The following is a 26,786-nucleotide window of genomic DNA, read 5'->3' as shown; positions in this document are numbered from 1 at the left end:
ATTAATAACAAATACAATCTCAGAATCATTTTTAAACTATCTTTAGTTACAGATGAATACAACACCTTTATTTATTTATTAGTTTATTAGTTTATTTATTTATTTATTAAAACGATGTTGAGAATGAACCCTGTGCACCACACATGCTAGGCAAGTGTTCTACCACTGAGCTACAACCCCATTCCCTCTCCAAATAATTTTTAACAGAATAAGTCAAATGGCATATTCATTTTCAAAAAGAATATACACATTGATTTCTGTAGATTTATACATATTTTTCATTCATTTTATGTTCATAAGGAGTTTATATAGAAATTATTGTAAATCCATAGACTTCCAAATCTTGGATTCCCTTCCTTGAGAATAGCCAACATAAGTTTTTGAAGATACAGTGGACCCATACAGAGTTGAAATTTAGTTTCAGGGTTTTGCTTTCATTCTCTCTGTTCTCAAATCTACAGCAAAATAATTCTTTGGAAAATAAACATTTGGTCATATATTTTCCCTGTGTAAGTTCTCCATAAGAATTCTGTTGCAGTAAAATAAAACAAAAACCCCAGTGTCTTAATTTGCTTTAAAGCCAGGGTTCCTACTACCTTCACCACATGCCACTCCTCTTCCCCTACTCACATAGAAGTCTAACTTCTTTCCTAGGCTCCACAACACTCACTACACACGTAGTACCTGTGGAATAGTGCTCTCTTCATTCATATCTGATTCTACTTGCTATTTAAATCTCAGAGAACATTGCTCCAAACTCCCAATGGAAAATAGCTGTTTAGCCATCCACTAGACAGCACCTTTTATAACTCTACTCAATCTGTTGTTTTGTTATTAGTCTGTTCATTTTATTGTCTTGTTTACCATTTAAGAACCTAAGACTTATGAAAGAAAACATACTCTCTGTCTTGTTCATCACTGTAATAATAAACTTAAAATGGAATGTTGAAGGATTGCAATTCCCATAAGGAAATGGATAGGCTATAGAGATTAGTTGGATGGACAACACAAAATTTTAATGTTTACCACTTTAGTATTAAAATCTTCTCTTTATTAAATACCTACTGTACTAAGCACTGTACCTGGGTGTTAAATACATGATCCCTAGTCTTCACAGCAGCACTCAGACAAAAATTCACATCATTTTATAATACATGATTTTGTACTTAACACAGATCATAGGGCTTATCAAGGTTCTTATGACTCATTCTGTTGAAACCAGGTTTTAAACTGAGATTATTCTATAGGAAATACTTCTTTCCACTAAAAAACAATTGATAATCTCTATAAAGTAATATAAATATATGATTGTGTTTTCTAAGTGTCAGGCACTTATAAATATAATATTATCTGTTGTTTGATTCCATTAAGATTGTTTTCATGATATTATACTTATTTTCTCTCTCGGATGATAATATGTGATAGCTTTACATATCTGCATACACAATACATATAAAGCTAGGGATATAAAACTTTATTTATTCATGTAAATCAAACCATACGTAACCATGATACTTTAGTCAGGAGTTAAGATTTTTTTATCACTAATTTCTTCCTCCTCTCTAAGTCTCCAAACCATTGTTTTGCCTTTGAAATTTCCTTTTTCTTTTAAACAAACTTTGTTTTTTAGCATAACTGTAGATTCATAAGAAAATTGTGAATATGGTACAAGACTTCATGTATACCACACACTTAGACTTCATTATTAATTAATGTGTTAGTTTTTGTAGTTTGTTTTAATTAAAGAACCAATATTGATATATCACTATTAAGTAAATCAATGCTATTTTTGGATATTACTGGCATGTACCTACTGATCTTATTCTGTCCTAGGATCCTATCCAGGATACCATATTGTATCCAGCCTTCATGCCTTCTTAGGCTTCTCTGTCTGAATGTTTCTCAGACATTCATTCTTTTGTTTGACCTTAACACCCTTGTGGAGTAATTGTACTGACAGTAATTGTACTGACAGTTTTAGGATGACTCTATATTTGGAGTGCCTCTTGGTTTTTTTGTTTTGTTTTGTTTTGCATGATTCTACGTGGGTTATGTGTTTTGGGGAGGTAAACAGAGCTAAAGTTCTGTTTTCCTCACAACATAAACAGGGATAATACTATCAAAATTTGCATAAAACTTTGGCCCTCACTGTTGATATATATTGAACTTTCATGATCTAACTGAGGAAGTGTATGTCAGGATTCCCCACAGGAAAGCTAATGCCCCAACTTTGTATACTGTATTATTTGGAAAGAAGTCACTATGTGTAGCCTTCACTCAATGAGAATGAAGAAAGACCCCACCTTTGAAATATTATACACAGAAACTATTTGCAATTCTTCTAATTGAAAGGCATATCTTTTCTCCTAAGTATTTGTTTATGCAATAATCTATTTACATAAATATGGAAACATTTTATTTTATACTTTGTATTACAATCAAAATAAATTTATTTGTTCTATTGTTTAAATTGTTCCAACTTTGGCCATTGGGAGCTCTTTCAGGTATCTCCTATGCTCCTTTGATTTACCCTAATCATTGTGTCATTGTTGTTTTGAGGCTGATTGAGGATTTTATTCTATTGCACTATAAGATGCTCTAGCTTTACCTTGTATATTCTTCATGTAGTATTAGGTTGATCCATATCTCCATGGAACAGTATTAGGAACCAAGAAATGGGCATCCATGTACTTTTTACTACTAGTGTGCTGTTGCTTTCAGGCTCTCTTAACTGACAGAGGAAGAGAATTTATTTATGTATACTTCAGTATGCTTATGCAAAGACCCACAAGTATTCTCTATGTAACCATTTATATACACATTAAGCTAGACTTGAGTTCATCCTTGTTCCAACTCTAAAGCCTGACCTGAGTCTGTCCTCTCACTCTTGACCTGTAGTCTCCTACTCTGGGGGTCATATCTTGGCCCTAGAGATTCTTTTATCTTGTTAATCAGTTGCAGTATGCATACGTAGCAGTGTCAAGGTTGTTAACATGCAGCCCAGGGGAAAAAACTCTATCAGTTATATTTACTGCTTATATGAAATATTTTTGTCCTCAATCTTAAATATACCACTAATTTCCAAAGTATTTTAGGCTACTACCTTCTTATACCTACCCTTAAATTACTTACAATATAATTAGATTGTTTTGTCACATTCTGCATTTTACCCTATAACCTCCAATCTCCTGATTTTTTTTTAAATTGTCTATATTAAAATTCATGTTTGTGATGTGAAGTTCTATGGCTTTTCACAAATGAAAAGTGTCATGTATTCTATATTCAAGAAGTATAATGAATAGCTTCATAATTTTCTACCTGGGCAAATAGTAAATAAAGAGAAATATTTTCAAATAAAGATGCTGCATTATCTGGAGAGACTATAGAGATTAGTGCCACTGTCACAGACTTGAAGGATATAGAAATACTGGGGATCCCTATGATCAGCAAATCCAAAGGTGTGTGGTGTCTGGAGAGATATCGATATTACTCTGAACCTTTGGCAGGTTCCCATAGGTGCACTGTTGTGCAGGCCCCTAGAACCTATTTGTGCTGTGAATATAAGGAAACAATAACATTCTATAATCTTATAAGAAAATCTGATCAGGGGCTAGAGAAAAAAAAAAAAGTCCTTTCCCCTATAAAACTAAGACTTGGATCCAGTATTTTCCCTTAGAAAGGAAACCTTACATATGGAGAATTCTGTGAATGTATTTTATAATGTATTTCTTCTTTTCTCCCTGCAGAACTACCAAGGAATCTTTCCTGAATCCTTACTTTGAAAACTGAATTAGTAAACCCTGATTCCCAGAAGCTAAACCAGTAAAAGTATTGAGTCTCACCAAGGCTGCAAGCCCCTAGAAGTTCCTCACTCTGGAATTAGTACACATTTAGCCTCTAGGAATTTTTCGTAATTACCATTTAAGTGCATCAACTAGTTTATGGCCCCAGAAGCTTCTGATAACAGTAAGAATAGTTGAGCTGTGACTCCCTAGATTTCTTTATCTCTCCAGATTTAGGAATGGCGTTTTCCCATGAAACCTCTATTCTCTGGTAAGTGCAAGAGAAGTTGATTTTCATTTTATTTATTTATTTTTTTTGCTATATGCATATAGACAATTTATAAGCTTTTTACACTGTGTACACAAAACCAAATGTCCAATGATTTTTTGCGTGAGATAAAAAGGGACTAGAATTTATTTCCCTTCAATTCTTTATTTCCTTATCAATGAATTTTTAGAGATGAAAATTAGGGATAACAAAATCAAAAGATTTAAAGGAATTATAATTTTAACAAATTATTTCAAAGCCTGACACTATAAAATTATTGTTTGCCAATAAATTCCTATAAAGTTATTATTATTTACAAATAAATTCTAAGATTTCCTCTCCATTTCTTTTGGGAACAGCTAATCAGTTTTGGTGTTCAAGAGACATTTTTGAGAACTCCAAATCCATAAAGAATATGATTCTGAAAAGAAAATAATTAATTATTCTTTTAAAACTTGTTGATTTTTTCTGAGTTATTAGATATGAGAATACTTTGTGCTACATTATTATTTTGAGTATTTTGAGAAAAAAAAAAGTCAAACTCAAAAGGTCAAAATGTAAGTGTTTTCAAAAATGGTCAACTAGAGATTTGCTTTGAGCAATACCAATATAGAATGTAGTTTTGTATCTTTTTTTCCTAATAGCTTGTTACATAATCCTTAGGGGGAAAGTAATTTTTCATAATGATAGTAATTGCAATAGATTTTAAAGTGGCTGAAAGCCAAGGCCATGTCAGATTTTTATGTCAAAGAAATGGAAAGATAAGGAAGGAGGCGGGGGAAGAGAGAAGTAGGAAAGACAGAGAGAGAGAAAATATGAATGAATGTGTGTGGGTTACATTACAGACACAGAATGAGAATGAAGTATACCACATTTAAAACTGTTACCATGAAATTTGCATTGTAGCATTTTTTCAGTATGAAGAGCGTTTAAAGGCATATACTCTGGTGTGTTGTGACAGAAATTAGAGAATATTTAATTGCTAATTTTCCCTTCTCAGATTCCAAACACATTTTGACAGGAGTATGATGGGAATATCAGTGATCTATACCAATTTATGCACTTTGCCAATGGATGGTATAATGACTTAATCAACTATGAAGCAAAATCTTGCTCAGCCACAGGGAAAAAAAAAAAAGCAGTTGTTTCCTTGCCATAGGTCCCAGCAAAATAACATCCATTCCAATAACAAAAAATATGCTGTAATAATAATTGCACAACATTCTATAATTTAAACAGATGTTCAACTTAAAGAACTCATTTATTGCTTATCAGAATTCTTTTAAGAATAATTAGCATCATATGAAATATTTGGCCTTTTATAATTGGGAGATAGAAATGTCCCTAAACACTTTTATGTTGAATGTATGGTCACCAGCCAATGGTGCTAGCGAGAGGTGAAGACATCTCTAGGAGGTAGAACTAATTAGAGTAAGGTCATTGGGAATGTGTCCTTGAAGGGTATATTGGAAATCTGATCCCTTCCTTTCTGTCTCTTGGCTTCCTAGCCACCATGAGAGGTGAGTGACTTTGCTCTGCTACATCTTCCCTACTTCTTCAGAAACAGAAAGCACTGGAGACAAGTCACCATATATTGAAACTATTGAAATGGTAAGCCAAAATAATTCTTTCCTCCTCTTAACTTATTTATCTCAGGTATTTTGTCACAGCAGCAGAAAGCTGAATAACATATTGCCCATAGTCATAACTCATATGTGATGAGGCTTCATTAATGACTTGAAATAAAATATTGTCATTTTTTCACCAAGGAATCCTAGAAGTAAAGTATGCCTGGAAATTAAACTTAAATAGACCCTTCCTACTTCCTGTGGTCTAAAGGCTGAATGTCCCCAAAGGTAATGTAGTAAAGGCTTGGTCCCTAGGGTGAAATTATTAGAAGGTGCTGTGGACTTTTAGGATGAGGGAACTTGTGTGATTTCCTGAGATAACTGGAAACATGGCCTCAAAGGAGATTTTGAGACCTCAATTTCTTCCTCTTTCTGTTTCCAGGATGATTGACATCAGTAGTTTGCTCTGATGTCATCATCTCCCTCAGAAATGCGTTGTCTCACCAGAAGCAAAAAATAATGGGATTATTTAATTTGGGGCTGAAACTTCCAGAAAGTGAATCAAAATACACAGAATACATCTTTTCTCTTTATAACTTAATTATTTCAGGTAATTGATTATAGTGACAGCAAAATGACTAATACATTGTCCTTAAATGTCACATAGAACTGGTTGACCTAATCACACAACAGTCTCCCAGACAAGATGATGATTATTTTCTCTATTTTCTGATGACTGCAGACCTACCTCTGCCAAAAAAAAAGACACATTTTAAAATATTCCATTTTTTAGTAAAGGAGAGAGGCCACTTTGGAAATACTCAAAAGTTTTCCTTCAGAAAAAAAAAGTAACTTGCTAACTGTTGGGATTTCCAAAATTCTTTTTTGATAAAATTTGATTTATATTAAGTCTTTAAAAATACCACTAACTATGTGAAGTAGTGCGATATCGTTTTGCTAATTAGAAAAGTTTTGAGGGTGAGTGAATAAGAACTTCAACTGTGTACAGGGATGCCTGTAAAGTTTGTAGAGATATGGACTCTGCTTCATTTACCTAGGTAGCAGTTTTATGGAGAATTTACTTGATTCAATGGCAGCATCCAAATGTATTATGACAAAAATTACTGTTGAACATCACTGTCTTAGAACAAAAAAACTCACAGACCAAATTAAATTACTTCAATCACACAGACTATTAAATCAGTTTAAGAAGCAAGGGTAAAGCTTCAGTAGATTCACGCACTTAGGAAAAGGCACAAATAGATACAAGCACCAAACTACCCCATCTCTGGGCCACAAAAACCTTTCCCACTAATGATGTAGCTACAGGTGCACAGTCCTGATTGAGCAAAGGAGCTCACAAGCAGAAGGTTCTCTGGGCTAAAAATTCATCCTTCTTCTATCAAAGACACAGAGGAAAGGATGTCTGACCAATGGTTATAGCTGGTGAAGAGCCAAAAATTTAATTTTTATTGTTGAGTAGAGGGCACATGCAAATAGACTAGGTCACACCAAAGATGGCCAAAGGTCTTCGAATCTAAATATGTCAAAATGTATATATATATATATATATATATATATATATATATATATATATATATATATAGAGAGAGAGAGAGAGAGAGAGAGAGAGAGAGAGAGAGATTACTTCAAGTAATAAATACATTACTTCAAGAATATTAAATGTTTTCTCCTTCCTTCATTTGTGAAACATATTCATAATGTACTAATTAACTACATAATCATACATATAATTTATCTTATAAATTTCATACAGCATATTAGATTTTTTCCTAAAGGAAATTCTGAAACAATAAAGAAGTGCATACACATGGCAATATCCCCTATCACCCTATCTAACAATGTGGCATGTCCACATGAAATCATTCTCCATTTTGAATTTCCAAGGGTTTCTATTACAAGAGCAGTAAGTCAATCTTGTTCAGTAAAAGAAGGATTTTTTCCATAACCTATATTGTGATTATGGTATCTTTTAGAGAATGTACAATACAACAGGCTATTATAATGTAAATATAACTTAAATTTGAGAAAAGAAAATAAACAATGGAGCTATTTCTACAAGAGTGTTTATTTTAATATCACAATTAATGTTTTATTTTGTTACCAAAATCATTTTAATCTGTCAAACTATAATACATGGCACAATAATTTTGTATACATTTCACAGTTAAATGATTAATTTGTCTATCAATCAATAATATAATATTATAATAACTTTGGTGTCTGGACACATACACATCAAATATATCTGTTTTATGTTACTGACTTCTTCATTATTCTTCTAAAGCATAAGGCAATAAGCAACCCTTAGTGGAATTTTATAGTATTTCTGTAATTTTTAAAGAATTTATGTAAGTAAGTATTAAAAAAAAAACCAGTATGTCTAAAGGGAAGAAAAATTATGGTTAGATACAGTTTACATCATTCTTAAAAGAATATATGCATTCTACAATATTCTTAGGCTGTCATGAAAGATCAAGTGGTACATCAGTCAAGCATATGAAAAAAACTAATGTAAATTTTAATGATGAGCAGTTACTCTTCAGAGGCTAAATGATATTAAGCATGTTAACTCTTTGGTTAGAATATATTAACAGTGAATTGAAGCATTTAACAAATGGACTTCCCTACCTTGCTATCATTAAATCATAGACAACAGTATTTGCAGTGATAGATTGGTGCATACATTTGTTTATATTCAGTAAAAGAGCAACCGTATGTGTGTGTATCTGTGTGTGTGTGTGTGTGTGTGTGTGTGTGTGTGTGTATGTGTGTATGTATGCTAAAGATCTTAACAGGTCTTAGAAGTTTCATCCATCCCACTTGCTTTTGTTTTTTGAAGAATGTAATATTCTGAAATAAAGCTGTTATTTTGATTATATTTATACATTATATAAATGTGATAACATATATATATATATACATATATACACATACATGCAATTTAGTATAATGAGTACTCTTGTGTGCTTGTAGATAGCATTTTATTTGTATAGTATAAGTTGTATATAACATTTTCTGTACAAGATAATTCTTCTTATTTCTTATTTACTCTCCTCTGACTTACAAATCATCTACTTTTTAAGTTTGTGGTCATTAAACTGTGAGCATTGTCAGTTATACCATCTTGTCTGTAGTTGGAATATTTTAAGCCTAAAATAACACACTGTCAGGATATTCATCTAAAGCTCTGTTTTTGAATATGCAGAATTAGTTTTGAGAAAAGAAGAAAAAGTATTTGTATTTCATCTGAGCTAGAAACATGGTTTTTTTTATGGCTCAATTTTTGCTTGGGGATTTTGTGTGTGTTTATACCTATATCTGTCCATCATGAGGACCACAGGACTGGATTGTGGCTGAGAGGTAGAGCACTCGCCTACTATGTGTGAGGCACTGGGTTCAATCCTCAGCACCACATAAAAATAAAATAAAGATATTGTGTCCACCTGTAACTAAAAAATAAATATTAAAAAGGAGGACCACATACCAGTTTACTTTTATTTCTTTAATGTTTTTGACAAGGTGTAGGTTAAATAGGATTGCTCCTATGGATCACCGTATCAGTGCTGAGCTTTCATCACATCTAATTTTTATTGTTTCATTCCCTCAGTTGAATATGGAATGTTTTTCCTTTCCATATCTTCATGATCAAAAAAATATTGCTGACAGAGCTATACCTAAATATCAACAAATATGTAAAACAGTCTGTTAGAAAATGCCACATTTTAACCACCTTTTACTCAGTAGCACGCAGCATCTATCTTGGCTAATTTTTTTTCTCTCTTCTGGCACAAGTGCTCCACATGCCTCTCACTAAATACAGAGGGCAAATTCATCTTAACAGGAGGCTTTCAACCATAAACCTTAATCGTACTTTAAAGAGCTTCAAAATGGAATTTCTTCTTTAATTAAGAAGATGTAAATTTGTACATCATAATTGAAATACATCAAAAAGTTACTTGTTAAAGCTCAAGATATATTACAAAGCCATTCTATAGCACGGCTGCAGGGCTTTGCTAATTAAAAGAATGACATCAAATTCTAGCGAAAGTTATGTCAATGGGAACGTTGGAGATGGAGTAGCTTGTTCAAATTGGGCACTCACACCAATTTGGAAATCACATCAAATCATGTTTGTTTTATTTGGTTAAAATGCAACACAAACAAAAACCAGACATCAACACATCACCATTTGCCTTGGAGCATTCATAAATATACCTTGGAGAAAGAGAAATTCAATAGTTTAGACAGTATCACAAGTAGAGTGTGCTTTTAAACTCAGGAATCTGGAATCTTCTTGGAAAAATAATCATTTATAAATAAATCAAATTTCATCACTGAAATCTAACATGAGACACTTATTTTAAATAACTAAAGTGCTTTAGAAAGACTTTATATGAGAGTATCCAAAGTATCCCCCCTCTCTCTCTCTCTCTCTCTCTCTCTCTCTCTCTCTCTCTCTCTCTCTCTCTCTCTCTTTCTCTCTCTCTCTCCCCAACTCCCCACAGCGATTAAACCCAGAAGTGCTAACCACTGAGTCACATCCCAAGTCCTTTTTTAAAACTTTTATTTGGACCCAGTTTCTCCCTAAATTGTTTAGGGCCTTACTAAGTTGCTGTGGCCTTACATTGCAATCAAAAGGTGTTTTCTAAAGCCAAATTACTTCTACCTTTATTTAGTACAAGTTGTTTGAGCACATTACCCACTTTCCAGAAAAAAAACCTTATTTTTCTGTTCTATTTGGCCACTTTGAAACTATTTTAAATCTTGTCAAATGTTTCCTTCCATACATTTACCTAACCCCATCTATTTAAGCCCTTACTTAACTTCTCCAACCAAACATAACAATTTTTCATCTAAACCCTCTCCTGTCCTTGTGTCCTCCTCCCCATTCGTCATAGAAGAGACAGAAGGATGTCTCTCTTCAGAATACCCCTCCCTTCACGGATGGCACCAGCTTTCTGAAAACTGGATTCTATTACTGTCTCTTTGCAGCTGTCTTATTCGTAAATATCTTTCTTTCTTGCATTCAACTGCTACTTCTCAATGGCATTTGATCAATGGCATTTTAAACATGTTAGATATCTTGTCCATTTTCAAAAACAAAAGGAAGGGGAATAATAAAACATTCATCCAGGATTCCATCCCCCAGCAACTGCCATATAGATGAATTGTCTCTATTCACAATCCTCATTTGTTTTTCTACTACTCATTCTCCCACTTATTCCACTTTGGCTACTGCTGCATCCACCCCAAGATGAATTAGCCTATATCAGGCTTGTCCTCTCCATGGTAGCTGTTTGTCCATGTATTCATTAACTAATTCACTCCTCCATTAGTTTTTATTCACTCCTGGAGAGCATGCTATGTGCCTGACTTAATCCAGGTGTAGAGAACACTACATTGAATATTTTCCTTCTCCCTTACCTAGAATTTTATCCTAAACTCCTTTGTCTTCCTAATCTATATTTATTTATCCTTTATAGCTTATTCCAAATATGAATTATTCACATTAGCCACAATCTAGCAAAATACCTTTGAATCTATGTTATAATCTATTGCTTGGTCTATGTTCTTAAAACATTGTGAATTCACTGTGATTTTGACTTTGCTTTTCAGTTGCATCAGTAAAACCCTAACATATTGCCTAGCACTTATTGCACACTTGTGCATCTGTTAGATAAATAAATGGGTGAAAGATTGAATAAATATATCTATTTAAAGTGTGTTTTGTCTTTACTACAAGAGAATTGTTAGCAGTGTCTGTAATTTTTGTTTTGCCACTTATTAAACATGTTCCTTTAGGCAAGTTATACAACTTCTCTATATCTTAGATTTCTTTTCTGAAATTTGAAGATAATTATAGTTTCTACCTCTAGTTATGCTATCATTATCTTTACTTCTTTAAACCATCAAAATGTATAGCAATAGAGTTACTTAAAAAATATTTGTCCCTTTTTTCTTCATCAAGAAGTTAAAGTTAATTCATCCTTATAAAAACTTATAATAGTACTTTGCACACAGTAAATGCTCAGGAAAAAATTTAAAATGTTTAATCCTCTTTAAATTGCTGAAAGCAGTAAGTCTAACTCTTAAATTCCACTTCTATTATTAATTAACTCAGTAGTTCATATTTCATCAAAAGTATAATACTCCAGAGACTAGGATAATGTCTGGATCCAATCATTACAGCAAACAGCCATAAAGTATAAGTTTTTGTTGTAGAGATTTAATTACTTTTTATACATGATGGGTGGAGAGGTCCCTCCAGTTCCTACAATTTATCCTAACCAAAGATTTTTCTTCACCCTAAAGGAAGAAATCAATTAATTAGTGAGTCTGCAGCAATGCAATGAGCCTAACTTGGAAACAGGCATCTCAGATTAATAAGTGACAGCAAAAGAATGTAGTGACAGCAAAAGAATATAGTACCATTCAATATCATGTTTTCACCTTTGTTTAAAATCTCCCTAATATATCAAAGGATTTTTTTTTAAAAAAAAAAAAGGAAAGAAATGAGAACTTCATGTTCTACATAATTAAAAAACATACAATCTCAAATAGTAAGACATAAGGAAAATATAAAATATAAAAATACTCTATTCAATAAGAGTAATATTTTATGCAGACAGATCTTGGGAAATTAAACTATACCTCCCAATTTCTATTGTTTTAATATCAAGACAGCATAACCAGAGAAATCTGTATTACAAAGCTTTGTAAGGTGAACAAGAGAAAATCGGTACTGGCATAGAAATCATGTTGGGTCCTCAACTTCCTCACAATTTCCTTCCAAAAGCTTTTCCAGTAAAAACTTCAGGTAAGCAAACTATAATTAACATGACTGTATATATAACAAAGTACCATAAGGAAAATAATGAAAGTGGAAGGAGGAAGAAAGAGGAAAAAATGGAATATTATAAACACTCACTAGAAAAATTTTCAATGGATCAGATAAAAATTGTAGTCAAAATTGTCATCAAGAATTCAAGAAACAAGCTAAATAAATTAAAATCTAAGAGCGTCTTTTATACATAAAATTCATAGACTCTATGGGAGATTATAAAAGACTACATATGAAATGTCCAAACTTGGTTAGAGAGGAAAGGAAGGTGATTTTATTGACATAAATTAAATAAAGACTAACTAAAGCAAGTTCAAATTGAAATAATACAAAATGTTAAATATTTTAGAAAGAAAATGACATTTATTGAAATCAGATAATTATGTTCAAATTAAAATAGTGTCACAGAAGAAAAAGAATAGATTGGATGAATACATAGATTAAAATGGCAAATGATTAAAGAGAGAGATTAGATGGATATTTAATACATTTAAGTTTTTATTTTAACAAAAATTTTTCAGAAATAAAAGTCAAATTAAAACTATATGTGACCAGGCGTGGTGGCACATGACCTTATTTCCAGCGGCTTGGGAGGCTGAGGCAGAAGGATCAAAGAGTTCAAAGCCAACCTCAGCAAAATTGAGGCATTAAGCAACCCAGTGAGAGCCTGTCTCTAAATAAAAATACAAAATATGGCTGGGGATGTAGCTTAGTGGTCAAGTGCTCCTGAGTTTAATCCCTGGTACAGCTCGCCACCATCCCCCGCCCTAAAAAATGAAACTTTTTGTGCAACCACTCTGGAAAGCAGTGTGGAAAGCACTTAGAAAACTTGGAATTGAACCGCCATTTGACCCACCTATCCCACTCCTTGGTATATACCCAAAGGACTTCAAATCAGCATACTACAGTGACACAGCCATAACAGTGTTTATAGCAGCTCAATTTACAATAGCCAAACTTTGGAACCAACCTTGGTTCCCTTCAACAGATGAATGGATAAAGAAAATGTGCTACACACACACACACACACACACACACAGGAATATTACTCAGCTATAAAGATGAATAAAATTATGTCATTTACCAGTAAATAGATGGATAGACCAAAAGTCAAATGTTATCTCCCATATATGGATCCTAACCCATAACAAGGGAGGTTAGGGAGTCGAAGTATGTAAGTTCACTGAATTAGACAAAGGGGATTGAAGGGAAGGGAGAGAGGATGGGTGGAGAGCAGTGATTTGGATTATGGCCTCTCTGATTCTCTCATAGGTGTGTTTGCCCTGGGAGCTGCCTGTACCAAGGGGTAGGTCAATATGCCTCAGATTCTATGGTAACACTGTCCTGAGAAAGCTCTGTGAAAGTGCAGAGCTGCTATCAGTTGAGGCCTAGAGTTCAGCACCTTCTAGGTAACACTAATGTTTCACCAGTCCTGTGTCCTTCATATTGCCTTCTTTTTGAAACTTTCCCACAAATAACCTTTTGATGAAACCTATATAATAAACTTGCTGGGCTAGCTCTGGAGTCAATCAAGCCTCACCAGAGCTTGGTTATCCACCTGGCCCCAACTTTTTCTCCCAAAGTGTGTCTTTTTGTCTTTTCTTTATCCCCCATTACTCCTGTGCATCAAGTATGTCCATTAATGGCCATGACCTAGTCAGATAAGAAGGTCACAGCAGATAGGAATAGGAAAGACAGTAGAATGAATCAGACATAACTTTCCTAAGTTCATATATGAATACAAAACCAGTGTAACTCCACATCATGTTCAACTACAAAAATGTGATCAAAATTGTAATGGGTTGCATCCCATGTATGTGTGACGTGACAAAATACACCTTACTATCATGTATATATAAAAACAACAAAACTACATATAGAATGAACACAACATATTGAAGTTATAGTTGGAAAATGAAGATAAATTCGGAGATTACTGAAAATTAAGAGAGAATCTATTAAAAATAAAAATAAATTCAAATTTTTTACTCACATTAGAAAACCATGACACAGTGTCTATAACTTCCTCAAATAAAATATATCTATTAATCAGCAATTTTAAAAGTAACTGAACTCTCATTCTAACATAAAGAAAAAAAAACCATGTTCTTAGTGAATTAGAATTCAATAAGAGTTACCAAAAGTTTTCTTTGAAGAAAATTCTAGAACAAAATATTTAGCCAGTCAACAGATAAGTCCATAAAATATAGAAAAATAAGGGACAGTTGGTAAACAATTTAATTATGGTTAAAATACATAATGTATTCATTAGATTACCTGAACTCTAGAAAGAATAGCTAAATTTCTCTATGAATAGAAGATAGAAAGTGGACTAAAATGCATTCATTTTGATATCTAATCTTTCATAGCCATGTCAAAAAAATGTATACATCTCTTAAATGAAACAATATGTATAAAACTAAATGCAGGTAAACTTTAAGAAAAGCAATGTAAGTTTTCCACTGCCCTTACTTTATCATTAAATAACAGTGGGCATTAAAATATTAAAATATTTTCATTAAGTTTGGTATATTGCATAAATAATCTCACTCAAGTGCTACTTCTGACAGAAAATGGGTGATGTCCTTAGGGATGGAAAGGCAATAAGGAGTGTCCTGTGACTGCCCAACACACTGCCTGGTGGGAGTTCCCACATCATGGCACAGGAATAGGGACTTCAGGGCAGGTCTTTGGATTCTTCCGAGTCTAGGAGACAAAGCTGATTGTTCAGGGAAACCAAGGAAGCTGAAGTTGACAGGATTGCCAGAGAGGAGGGGATTACAGAGAGAAAACTCAAAAGAGATCATAAAATAAGAGAATCAATAGTACTCAGTTTATCCATGAAAAGGTAAAATAAAAGAGAGGAACAAAGAAAATTGATGCAAACATTCATTAAGATAGATCCTATTTGGGGCTATGTGTTTTACAAATACAAATATGTATTTTGCAAGTTTTTAGAAGGTAGGAAATTACACAATATGTGATCACACACTAAAAGAGAATTAAATTAAAAAAATAAACAATAGAAAAATATTATATCATGGTATGAATATATTAAAAGAGAAAATAGATGAGAAAATTAGTCTAGAGTTAGGAGGAAAAAAGCAATAATAAAACAGTAAAATTCAGAAAATTAATAGAGAAAAAGCAATGAAACAAAAAATCTAATACTTTGAAAATATCAATTAGTTGACAAATATTTAGTCAGACTAACAAAAAAGAACACAAGTTAGTAATGTCACAATACATAATCTCTCACTGCTGATCCTATGAACATTAAGAAAATAATGTCATGAATTATGTGCTTATCAATTTGATATCATAGATAATAAATCAATTCCTTGATAGACACAATCTATAAAACCTTACAGTAGATATAAACAGATACTCTGAAGAGGTCTAGATGTATTATCGAAATTAATCAATGACAAATAACTTTCTGAACAAGATAACATCAGTTCTAGAAGATTGCACTATTGAAGTCTACTAAGCAGTTAAGGAAAAAAATATATATATCACATTTCTCCACAATCTCGTACAGTAAAAGTAAGAAAGCACCTCCTATTTAAAATAAACTTCAGGACCTGATGGCATCCTAGATAAATGCTCTCAAAATTTCAAACAAAAAAAAGGAAGATAAATTACATACACAACATTTCATAATATGTTAGGGAAAAGAACATTTCACATTTCAAAAATAATTGACTCATTCAATTGTTTATTTACTGTGAATCATAGTGATAAATTATCATATTGTATCCCAGTACAGGGGAGGTACATGAATTACAAGGCATACACAGATCTGTGTAATTACCAGTATAATCAGGGTAGAATTTCATCACCCCCAGAACTTCCTGTGTTAACCCTATGTAATTACACTCTCTTCCAACCCTAACTCTGGTAACAAGTATTCTGTTCTTCATTATAGTTATGCCTTTTGGAGAATATTATACAATTGGAATCATAATCTATGCAAATTTTTCAGGCTGGCATCTTTCACTCAACATTAGTGGTTTGGAGACACTTCCAAGTTGTATGTTCTGATGGTTCCTCTTTATTTCTGAGCAGTATTCTGTTGTATGGATTGAGTAGTATTATTTTATACATATTCAATGCACTTTATCTATCCATCTTTTTATTCATTGAAGACATTGTGTATTTTTAGTGTGGTTTCATTAGGATGGCAGCTAATACACACATTGTTTAACAGATTTTTGTGGGAACAAATTATCGCTTCTCTTAAGCAGAATTCTTGGTAAGATTGACATTGAGGATCAGATAATTCTTCATTACTGGGGATTATACCATGCATTGAAGGATATTGGGTAAAATATTGTAGTTACCTAAGAGAATGCATTAGCACTCTCCTCCCTTCTCAGTTGTACCAACCAGAATCAACTCTGGACTTTGAGAAATCCCCTGGGTTCTTATGCTCTTTTTTAAAAAATGTGTTATTTTATTTTTGATACATAATGTGCATGTTTATGAGGAACAGTTTGATATTTAAATAAATATACAAAGATAATTGCCATACCCATCTCTTCAAACATGTATCATTACAAGTCCTCTCTCCCAGTTAGTTAAAAATATACTATCATTAATTACCCTACCATGCTGCAGAAAAAGAGAAATTATTCCTCCTATCTAATTATGCCTGTGTGCCTGTTGACCATTCTCTTTCCATCCTCAACTCACTTTCACTCTTCCCAGTCTCTGGTGAACACTGTGCTACTTTCTGCATCTATGAGGTCAGTATCTTAAGATACTACATGGATGTAAGAACATGTGCTGTCCATCTCTCTGTGCCTGACTTATTTCATCTAACAGAATATCCTCTAGGCTCCTACATGTTCTTGCTTTTTTGAGGACTATCTTTCTAAAGTATGTCCATTTTACAAGAAACTGATAACTGCTTTCCATAGTGACTGCACCATTTTACAGTTTTTCCAGCAGTGTTGAAGTGATCCAGTTTGCTCCGTATCCAATACGTAGTACTATCATTATTCTTTTTGCCATTCTAATAAATACTTACATGGCACTTTGTTGTGAGTTTAGTTTGCATTTTCTTGAAGATAAATGACGTTGAGCATCCTATAATGTGCATATGTTCTGTTTATCTCCTTTACTATTGTGTAAATTTTCACTCATTTTTAAATTGATTTACTTAATTTTTTCCAAAGCATTTTGGGGATTATTGTATTTTCTATAAAAATTCTTATGATGTAATAAATGTTCGTGTATTTTCTTCTATTCTGTACCTAATTTTTTCATTTTCTTAATGCTTTTTATAGAACAGTGTTATTGTATCCATACATGTACTCCCTAAAATTGAGAACAAAATCTAACTGAATAACATGCAAAGTATACCATTAGCTATGATACTCATTTAATTGATCATGAGGCAGCAACAAAGTAGTTTTTAAAGAAATGTCAATGTTTTGGAAAAATTATATTAAATTTAAATACATCATAATTCAAAATTTTATTTGCAGGCTTATAATAAATTACTTCTGTTCACAAATTTAAATAGAATAAATTATTAATGATAGTTATCCATTTAAGTTGAGTCACTTATATTTAATCCTCTATTGTATTTATTGTTTTCCACTTCAGATTATGAATATTAATAATCTATGCAAATTTTAGGGTAACCCAAAACTGTAATGAGAATTTTCTTATGAGAATTCCACAAATTTAGCTGCATTGGTAAAATTATATTTCATTGAATACATTCAGTTAGACTCATTTTTAAAATACTAATGCAAAAAAAAAGCCTAAAGTTGGGTGAAACTTGATAAATGTTCGTGAGGTTGAGTTAATTTTATGTCATAAGTGCTTCTGTTGAATTTTGTTTTGTAGGCAACAATACTTAAGCTTTATTATAATTTAAATCTAAATATGAACATCATGCTCATGGACTGTTATAGTCTGGAGTACAACAAGAATGCTTTATGCAGATGCTTTTTATTTCCAGCAAACAGCATGTATGTCATTTATTATAGGTGCTTCATAAACTACTTAGCATACATTTTAAAACACCATTGTTAAAGATGAGTTAAATGATAAAGTTCTTTTAAAGTATCCACTGCACTCAAAAAAAATATTTTATTTCCCTGTTTTAAATCATTTTCAGTCATGTTAAAGTGCCAAAGAAATATTTTCCCTGGATATTGCTAGTTTGCTATTAGAAAAGACTATTGTACAATCTGTAGAACATAAAATATACCTCTTACGTCACCTATCCTTATGACTCTGGGATTGTACCTTGTAATGTCTGCTTGCTTCCTTTGATAGGAAACTCTTCCTCACTGTCATAAGTCAACAACAAATTAAAAGAAAAGACATAAGGTTTGGAGGGCATACTTGGTGAATATGCAATGTTGCTATTGCCCTCTATAACAACAGAGAAGCTACTTAACTCAAATTTGTCAGAGTGCTGTTAAACTATGGTGTATTCATTATTCTTCACAACAACAAAATCCCCTTGTAATCAGGTTAGAGTTGAGAGAATGTGGATGGATTCTAAACGTGAGGCTTTTTAATGTGGTTGACTTGGCAAGGCTTACTATGCATTTCATCACTAGATGCTGTCATGCATATTAAAATATTTTTTTTCTTTTTTTCATGTATCAGTTCACTCTGTTCTAATTAATTCACATTTAGAGCATCTGACTGATCACAGGAGACAAATTTCTAATTAATTCAGCCTGCTCATAGAGACAAGTATTTTCAATTAAAAAAAAAAAAAAGGAAGAAAAGGGAAAAGAAACATTCCTTGTTTTCTTAGAACTCATAATGGCCCCAGTACCACTATTTTACCACCACATGAATTTGATCTCTTCAAGGTCTGGAATGACCTCAGCATTGCTGGATCTGATGTCCCTTCAGCAGCCAAAATCTTATTTGACTTTTCAACAGTATTTTATACCACATCTTCCTTTTTAACCTTCTTCTGTACGGATTTCAATGGACACTGTCTGATCATGGTTTCTTGTTACTTCAGTGTATTTTTCTTCCTAGATATTTTGGAGCTTGCATATTTATTTGTCCATTCTTTAAATAGTTTTCTTCCTGTTCTATTATTTCTCATCTTTCTTTATAACTTTGCTTGTTACTCTTATCCTGTCCCTTGGCTTCTTAACTACTTATGTGCAAAGTTTCAGTATTCTGAAATTAGCATTTACATGCAGAACTACAGAAAGGCTGCACACCAGCCAATCAGAAGGCAAGCTCACTAGAACAAGTAAGACTAGACTATTGAATATTAACAAGCAGTGCTCTCTGCAGACCACACTTTTTTTTCCTGTGCTCTAGCCTCATGATCCAACTGTGTACATCTCAAAAATAGAACTTTCAATTATATATGGTTGTGTTACAAAGCATTCCAAGATTTAATGGTTTAAAGCAAATATTTATCAGCCTATGGGAAATTCAGTAGATCTGGATCATATGCAATTTATCCCAAGTGGACTTTCCTCACACATTAGTAGTTGAGTTGATCAGTTGTGTGGGATTTGACTGGTGTAAGATGGCTTTAAAGTTATTGGTGAAATTGACTCGTCCTTGCTCTCAAATCCCTTCATCAAGTTATCCCAGATTTATTGTGATGGCAGAGTAGTGTTCCAAGAGAGAAATAGACATGTATAAACATTTTTAAGCCTCTCTCTGCTTCTGTCATTATATCACAGTGAGTCACACAGCCAAGCTCAAGGCAATAAAATAATACTGCAAAGGTCATTGATTTGGGACACTAATGCAATCTTTTGATCCAACTCAACATGTGAATCTCACATTCTTTTGTTTGCTGTCTTAATTCTTCTAATCTAGGTCTCCTCTGTTACTCTACAGCTGGATGACTGTCACTATCTACTCATCATTCTTGACTTTTATATTTGTCCCAACTGTCTGCAGTTAAAAAGTAACAAATTTCTGTTGGTTCTATCTTACAAGTGTCCTTTGAATTTGCTAAGTTTCTTCCATCTATATTGCCACTGTTATAAAATCTTTACACTCTTACTTAAATTACTGAAAAATGATCTGAAATTGGCCATTGCATTGCTAAATTTCACCTCTAAAATTCTCCTTGGACATGAAAACCACACCTTGGTTCTGATATATGAATATGATAAGAAGACATGGATGCTTAAAACAGGAGGATTTTATTGACCTTTGCATAAATTTTGACTTCTTAATTTGACCATAAATATTTGCATGATTTAATGCTAATATTTCCAGCCATCTTCAAGTTTTATGAACCAGCCATGATGAACTACTTTTAGTTTTCTGTATATCCTACATATTTATTTGCACATATTACTTTTTGTCAAGTCCACACTCTTACATGACTGATGAGGAACAGGGAACATCAGCTGTATTCTGTACATATATCGAAGAAGTTAATATAGGTCTTGAAATTTCCTGAATATAAGCAAGAAATAATGGTCACTGTCAATCATTGCATAACACTTATCCTAAAATTAGTAACATAAAGCAATCATAATTTACTATTACAGCAAAAATCTAGATCAGGTGTCAGGCAGGGAATAGGCGAGGTGGTTTATTTCTGTTTTGGTACCTTAGTATAAAGGTTTAAATGCATGGAATTTACATGAATGAATATAGAATAGAATTATATGGAAGTTTCTTACTCATATTGTCTGGGAATTGGACTAGGATAACTTGAAGGGCAGAACTTGGAACAACCGATCAGAGTACATCTTCATAGTTCTCAACATAACTTGGATTTCCCACACTGTGCAGCTGAATTCTAAAAGGGAACATCCTAAAGAAAAATGTCAGAGAATAGTTATTTGAAAAGAATTAGAAAGAAGCTGTATGAATTTTTCTCACCAAGCCTCATTAATCAAAATAATCACTTCCACCATGTTATATTGTTTTAAAAAGTTATAAACCCACATGGACTCACAGGGAAGGAAATGGACTACAACTCTCACTGATTTTTAAAACTTGAAGCAGTTTATTAAAGACTGCAGAATGCAAATGAAATTTCTTGCTGTACACTACTAAAAAGAGAAAAATAAAGAAAAGAAAAAAAAACAGAAAACATATCTCCACTCAAATTTTATTTACTTTGTGTTTACTCTAGGCTCACAAATTTATATGCCAATTCATTCTTCTCTCTCAGCCATGGCTAAGTGCTACATCTTTCAGGAAGTCATGAATCATTATTATCACCAAATTCAGGTGAGATGTCCTGTCTCTCTATGCCCTTAACATCTTGTTCTGTCCCCAATTTTAGCATTAGTGGGTATTTCTCTGTTCCTTCTAAGTTCCTCTGTGATTAAGTCTGTCTCATCCACGATCCAATTTCTTTCCCTAACAGAGATGAAGTTCTACTTATAGAAGAACCAGAATTGAACCAGAACATAGTGATATTTTTGTCTTAACTTATAGCATTCTGTAAGTCAAAGATCAATAAATATGATTTTTGATTTTATTGTTTTTTGGATCATATGTAAAAATAATTGCTTTGCAAAAAAAGCATACCAAGTGTAATGCCAACTTTTGCTTGTTTAGTTTGGTTTTGCTTTGCCTTGTGCTTTTTAAAATTAATTTATTTTAATTGGGTATATATGACATCAGAATGCATTTTGATTCATTGAACACAATTGAAGCACAACTTTACATTTCTATGGTTGTACACGATGTAGCATCACACCATATGGGCAGTTATACATCATTACCTAAGGTAATGATGTCCATCTCATTCCACCATTTTTCCTGCCCCCATGCACCCTCCCTACCCTCTTTCTCCTTTGCCAAAAGTTCCTTCATTTTTCCCATGCTTTGTCACTCCCCATTATGAATCAGCATCCACTTTTCAGAGAGAACATTCGGCCTTTAGTTTTTTCAGATTGGCTTACATCACTTAGCATGATATTCTCCAACTCCATACATTTACCTGCAAATGCCAAAATTTTATTCTCTTTTAATGCTGAGTAATATTCCATTGTGTATATATACCACATTGTCTTTATACATTCATCTATTGAAGGACATCTAGGTTGCTTTTACAGTTTAGCTATTGTGAATTAAGAACAGATATTTCTCAGACGAAGATATACATTCAATCAACAAATATATGAAAATGTTCAACATCTCTAATAATTAAATGAATACAAATAAAAACTACTCTAAGATTTCATCTCCCGCCAGTCAGAAAGGCCGTTATTAAGAATACAGACAACAATAAATGTTGGAGAGGACGTGGGGGAAAAGACACACTCATACATTGCTGGTGGGACACTACAAATTGGTGCAGCCAATTATGGAAAGTAGTATGGAGATTCTTTGGAAAGCTGGGAATGGAACCACCATTTGACCCTGCTATCCAATGCCTCAGTCTCTACCAAAAGGACTTAAAACCAGCATACTATAATAACACAGCCACATCAGTGTTCATAGCAGCTCAATTCACAATAGCTACACTGTGCTTTGTTTTTAGTTGCACTGGTTTTAAGCCCTGGCTAGAGATTATGATGTTTCCTTTTTTGAGTAGTTGAGTCTGTACCCCAACTTCTTTCCTTATCAAGTTCTCACCAGGGCTATGTCACCATCCTAATTGCCCCATGGCCAAGCACCAGACCTCTAGGAACCCAACAAAATTACTGAGATTACCCAATGTATAGTGAGCTCCCAAATCTAGCTAATCTTACCAATTTACTACACATAAACTGCTTTCTATAGCCTCAGCTTGCTATGCTCTGTGTCTTTGTGAAACTTCCTGTGCTATGTGGCCCTGCATGGCAGCCTTTGCTCTTTTGGAGCTATAAACAAATTATACTTACTTTCATTGGTTATATTCTACCATCAAAAGAATCTTATAATAATCTAAAACACTTTATAATCATATAAAATTATATAAATTTAAACATGAATTATATAAACTTGTAATCATATATGATTACCCTTATAATCATATAAAACTTCAATCTTCCCTCATTTACAACATACAAAAAACCTTACAAATACATATACACAGATATTATAAAACATTAATTATATATGAGCATTCTCTCATGTTTTACATATATGTGTGTTTGTATGCAAAATTTTTTTAAAATATCACCATGTTTCAATTAGTGGAATTGGTCAGAAAGAAATGGAGAAACTAGGATAAAAAAAAATTCAGTTTGGATGTTTAATATTTTTTGGTTGTAATTTATGTGAATCAACACATTAATACTTCAATCCAGTCAGGAATAATAGAGTTTGAACTTAGTGTGATAATGGGCTGAAAAATGAGAGTTGTCAGCATTGCTGATTATATTTCAACTTAAACTAAGTAGGAAATATAGTCACAATAACTTGTTACAAGTTGAAAGCTTATAAGAAAATGCTTGTATGCCAATATGTATTAGTTGATCAATTAGACTTAAAATATGTTTTTTCCATATATTCCAGAAAATTAAAAAAAATCTTTAGTATTAGTAATCTTCTGGACCTGGATGAAACTACTTTTCTGAGCCTCAGTATTACTAATGTCTATAATAAAAGAGATGAACTACTGGACCTCTGAAGCACTGTTAAGCTATAAACTCTTTTACTATTTTACTATATTTGATCAAGTCAGATCTACGATATCATGCTCTGCCACAGGTGGTATATGAAAATAGAGGCTATAAACATGAGCTCATTCTAGGCTAGTAATTTTCAAATTATGCTTTCTGAGGCTCTGGTGGTTCCTTTAAAATGCCCACAGGGCTACTGGAGGAATAGGAGGAATAAGTAAGTAGCACTTGAAGCTCTTGTATTAGTTATTTATTGCTGCAACAACACTGCATAACAACCAGCCACAAAACTCAGTGGCATAAAATGCTCAGTGTTATTGCTCATGTGTCTGGCGTCAGTGGCAGTCAGTTATGGGGGTCTATTCAGCAGACTGTGCCGGCCCATGCAGCTGTTACGTTATTGCCTGTCTACTGCTCTGGACTGGCTTTGTAAAATCTCTATTACTTATGTTCCCCACCTTCCTTCAGTACCTAACAAGCTATTTCAGGTACATCCTGCTAATTGTGTTGGTGTAAGTATAAGCAGAACATCAAGCCTCAAGGGACAAGGTTCTGCTTTTATCCCAATGGCCAGTACAAATCATATGGCTGATGTATGTCAAAAGGGGTAATGCCGGTTACCCCCTTGGAAAGTGGGAGCATGTTACAATGTTAAAGGATAAAAGTTGTGGATAAAGGGAGTGAAAAATTTTGAGACCATTGTTTCTAGACCCTTAAGTTTCCTTAATATAAAGCAGATTACTTTTTCTATTTCATATATTGAACTACACTCAAATGACAATTGAAATGCCATGTTCTTACTGAAAAGAAAGAAATATTAAAATATTATAAGAAATTGTACGAAAGTCCTTTACCCACCTCTCCCATCTAATCTCCATCTGCATATACTGTTTTCACTTCTCAGATGGCAAATTCTGACCACCATGCCTAGAGTTGTAATACTACACTTGCAAAAATGTTTTTTATTTTTTCTTACTTGTATGACTTCTTTATTTTTTCAATGCCTGCACTATAATAGAATATAATAATCTAAATCTGGGGGAAAAAGGAAAACATTCATTTGCATTTCTAAATCAGTGCTGGGCTAGCCTCAGTTCCCTCACAATGGAATGAGCAGAAGAGATTGGGATGTTCCTTCAGTTCCTCATGTTCTAGTGCTAGTTACCAGCTTTGCCTTTAAAAAGCTTGCATATATCAAATATTTATAAGGCTGTCACATGAATGAAGTTTTAGTGGTACAACACATGCTGAGATAACCAACCACAAATTGATATTTTTCTTGGAAAACCCACTTTTTTTGTATAGTCATTCATAGAGATATCTACCATTCCTTTTCTTTTTTCTTTTTTTTAATTTTATCATCTATCCAGATGCATTCAATAATAATTGGTTGACATAGAGTAAATATACTTTAGGTATCAACCAAGCATACTATAAGAATGAGAACCAGTTACATTTCCTATGATGGATCGTATTCAATACAATTTCTGTTTTTCATACTCTAAAATATGATTATTTCCCTTCTTGACAGATAGAGTGGTGATGTTTTAGGATGAAATAACTAGACCAATTTCATATTACTTACAAACACTCTCTTTATTCATAGGCAAAGAAAATGTTCATGAGGACCACAGAAATGATACCATTAAGATAACCAGGTGAACTCCATTAAGAAAAGAGATAAAAATCCAGTGACCAGAATATCAGATCCATGATGGAAACCTGCTTGTTTATTTCTCCAGTTTTAAATTTGTTTCTTACATTTTTTTATCAAGTATCCCATGAAATCTATTTTCCTAAAGCATTCAAAAGTCTGAAAACTATTTTTTTTCAGTAGATTCTCCGGTAGTCTCTGTTCCTCATAAGCATAAACACTAAATATAATTTTCACTTTCAAAAGGATTTGGGCTCATCATTTCAGATGTTATGGTGTTTCTATCACACACACAAAAATATGGTTTACTCAATCCTGTGTATATTTGTATTATTTTTGCATAAATGATATAGAAATCAATGTACAATAAGATCAATTGTGTCCTCAAAACAAAAAAGAGTGAGTGAAAGAATGTGGTCCTCATTCTGGTATTTTCTGCTGATTAACACATCATATAAACTATTCTATGTCACATTCAGTGGAGGGGTAGTCCTCTAATATGTCCTAGTGCATTATATTTAATGTTATTACAAAACTGAAAAAAATAAAAGGAGGAAAAAAGACATATACGTAAATAAAGAAATCTATGGGGAAAAAAGTAATTTAAATCTTTTGGGGGTAAGTCCTCCAGAAAAGAGGGGGGAAAAGGTAAAAAATGTTGCTTTATACCATTTTATTTGCAGCTGCTGCTCAGTGATTACAGCAGAGTCATACCTTGAGCTACAGATGAAAATTTTCATGTAAAGTGTGCTGCTGCACATTTTTTTCTTTACTTTTATTGTAATTTTGTAACCTCAAACTCACATTCAGTTTGTCTTCCCTATGGCATGCAAATGATTGTGTTCTCTTGGAGATAGTTCAGAAACAAAGAGGTGAAAAATTAGTTACTTAACGAAATGCTAGGAAATCCCCAGAGCACTCCTTCCTTAAGTCACACTCAAAGGTATTTTAAAAACCATGAGGGATGGGACATGGGAACATCAAGAGAAAGAGTGGAAGGTTTGCACCCACATGCCAATTAATGCAACGAATGCCCACTAATACTTTGAACATATTGCAAATTGTGAGACTAATAAACAGCTAATCTAGTTTAATATTTTCCTTAGAAATGTGAAATG

General features: G+C 33.0%; 1 long non-coding RNA gene across 1 annotated transcript; it reads left to right on the top strand.

Annotated features, from left to right (window-relative positions):
• Window positions 1–1,552: 1,552 nt before the first annotated feature.
• On the top strand, window positions 1,553–25,874 carry LOC144370308 (uncharacterized). The gene is made up of 4 exons (XR_013430274.1): window positions 1,553–4,053; window positions 5,559–5,661; window positions 21,590–21,687; window positions 25,621–25,874. It is a non-coding gene; the product is annotated as an uncharacterized LOC144370308 (long non-coding RNA).
• The last annotated feature ends 912 nt before the right edge of the window (window positions 25,875–26,786 follow it).

The sequence above is a fragment of the Ictidomys tridecemlineatus genome, chromosome 2 (genome assembly GCF_052094955.1).
Source record: "Ictidomys tridecemlineatus isolate mIctTri1 chromosome 2, mIctTri1.hap1, whole genome shotgun sequence".
In the NCBI taxonomy this organism is placed as follows: domain Eukaryota; kingdom Metazoa; phylum Chordata; class Mammalia; order Rodentia; family Sciuridae; genus Ictidomys; species Ictidomys tridecemlineatus.
The sequence above is the reverse complement of the archived record's forward strand: the minus strand, read 5'-3'. Positions and strand labels throughout refer to the sequence as shown.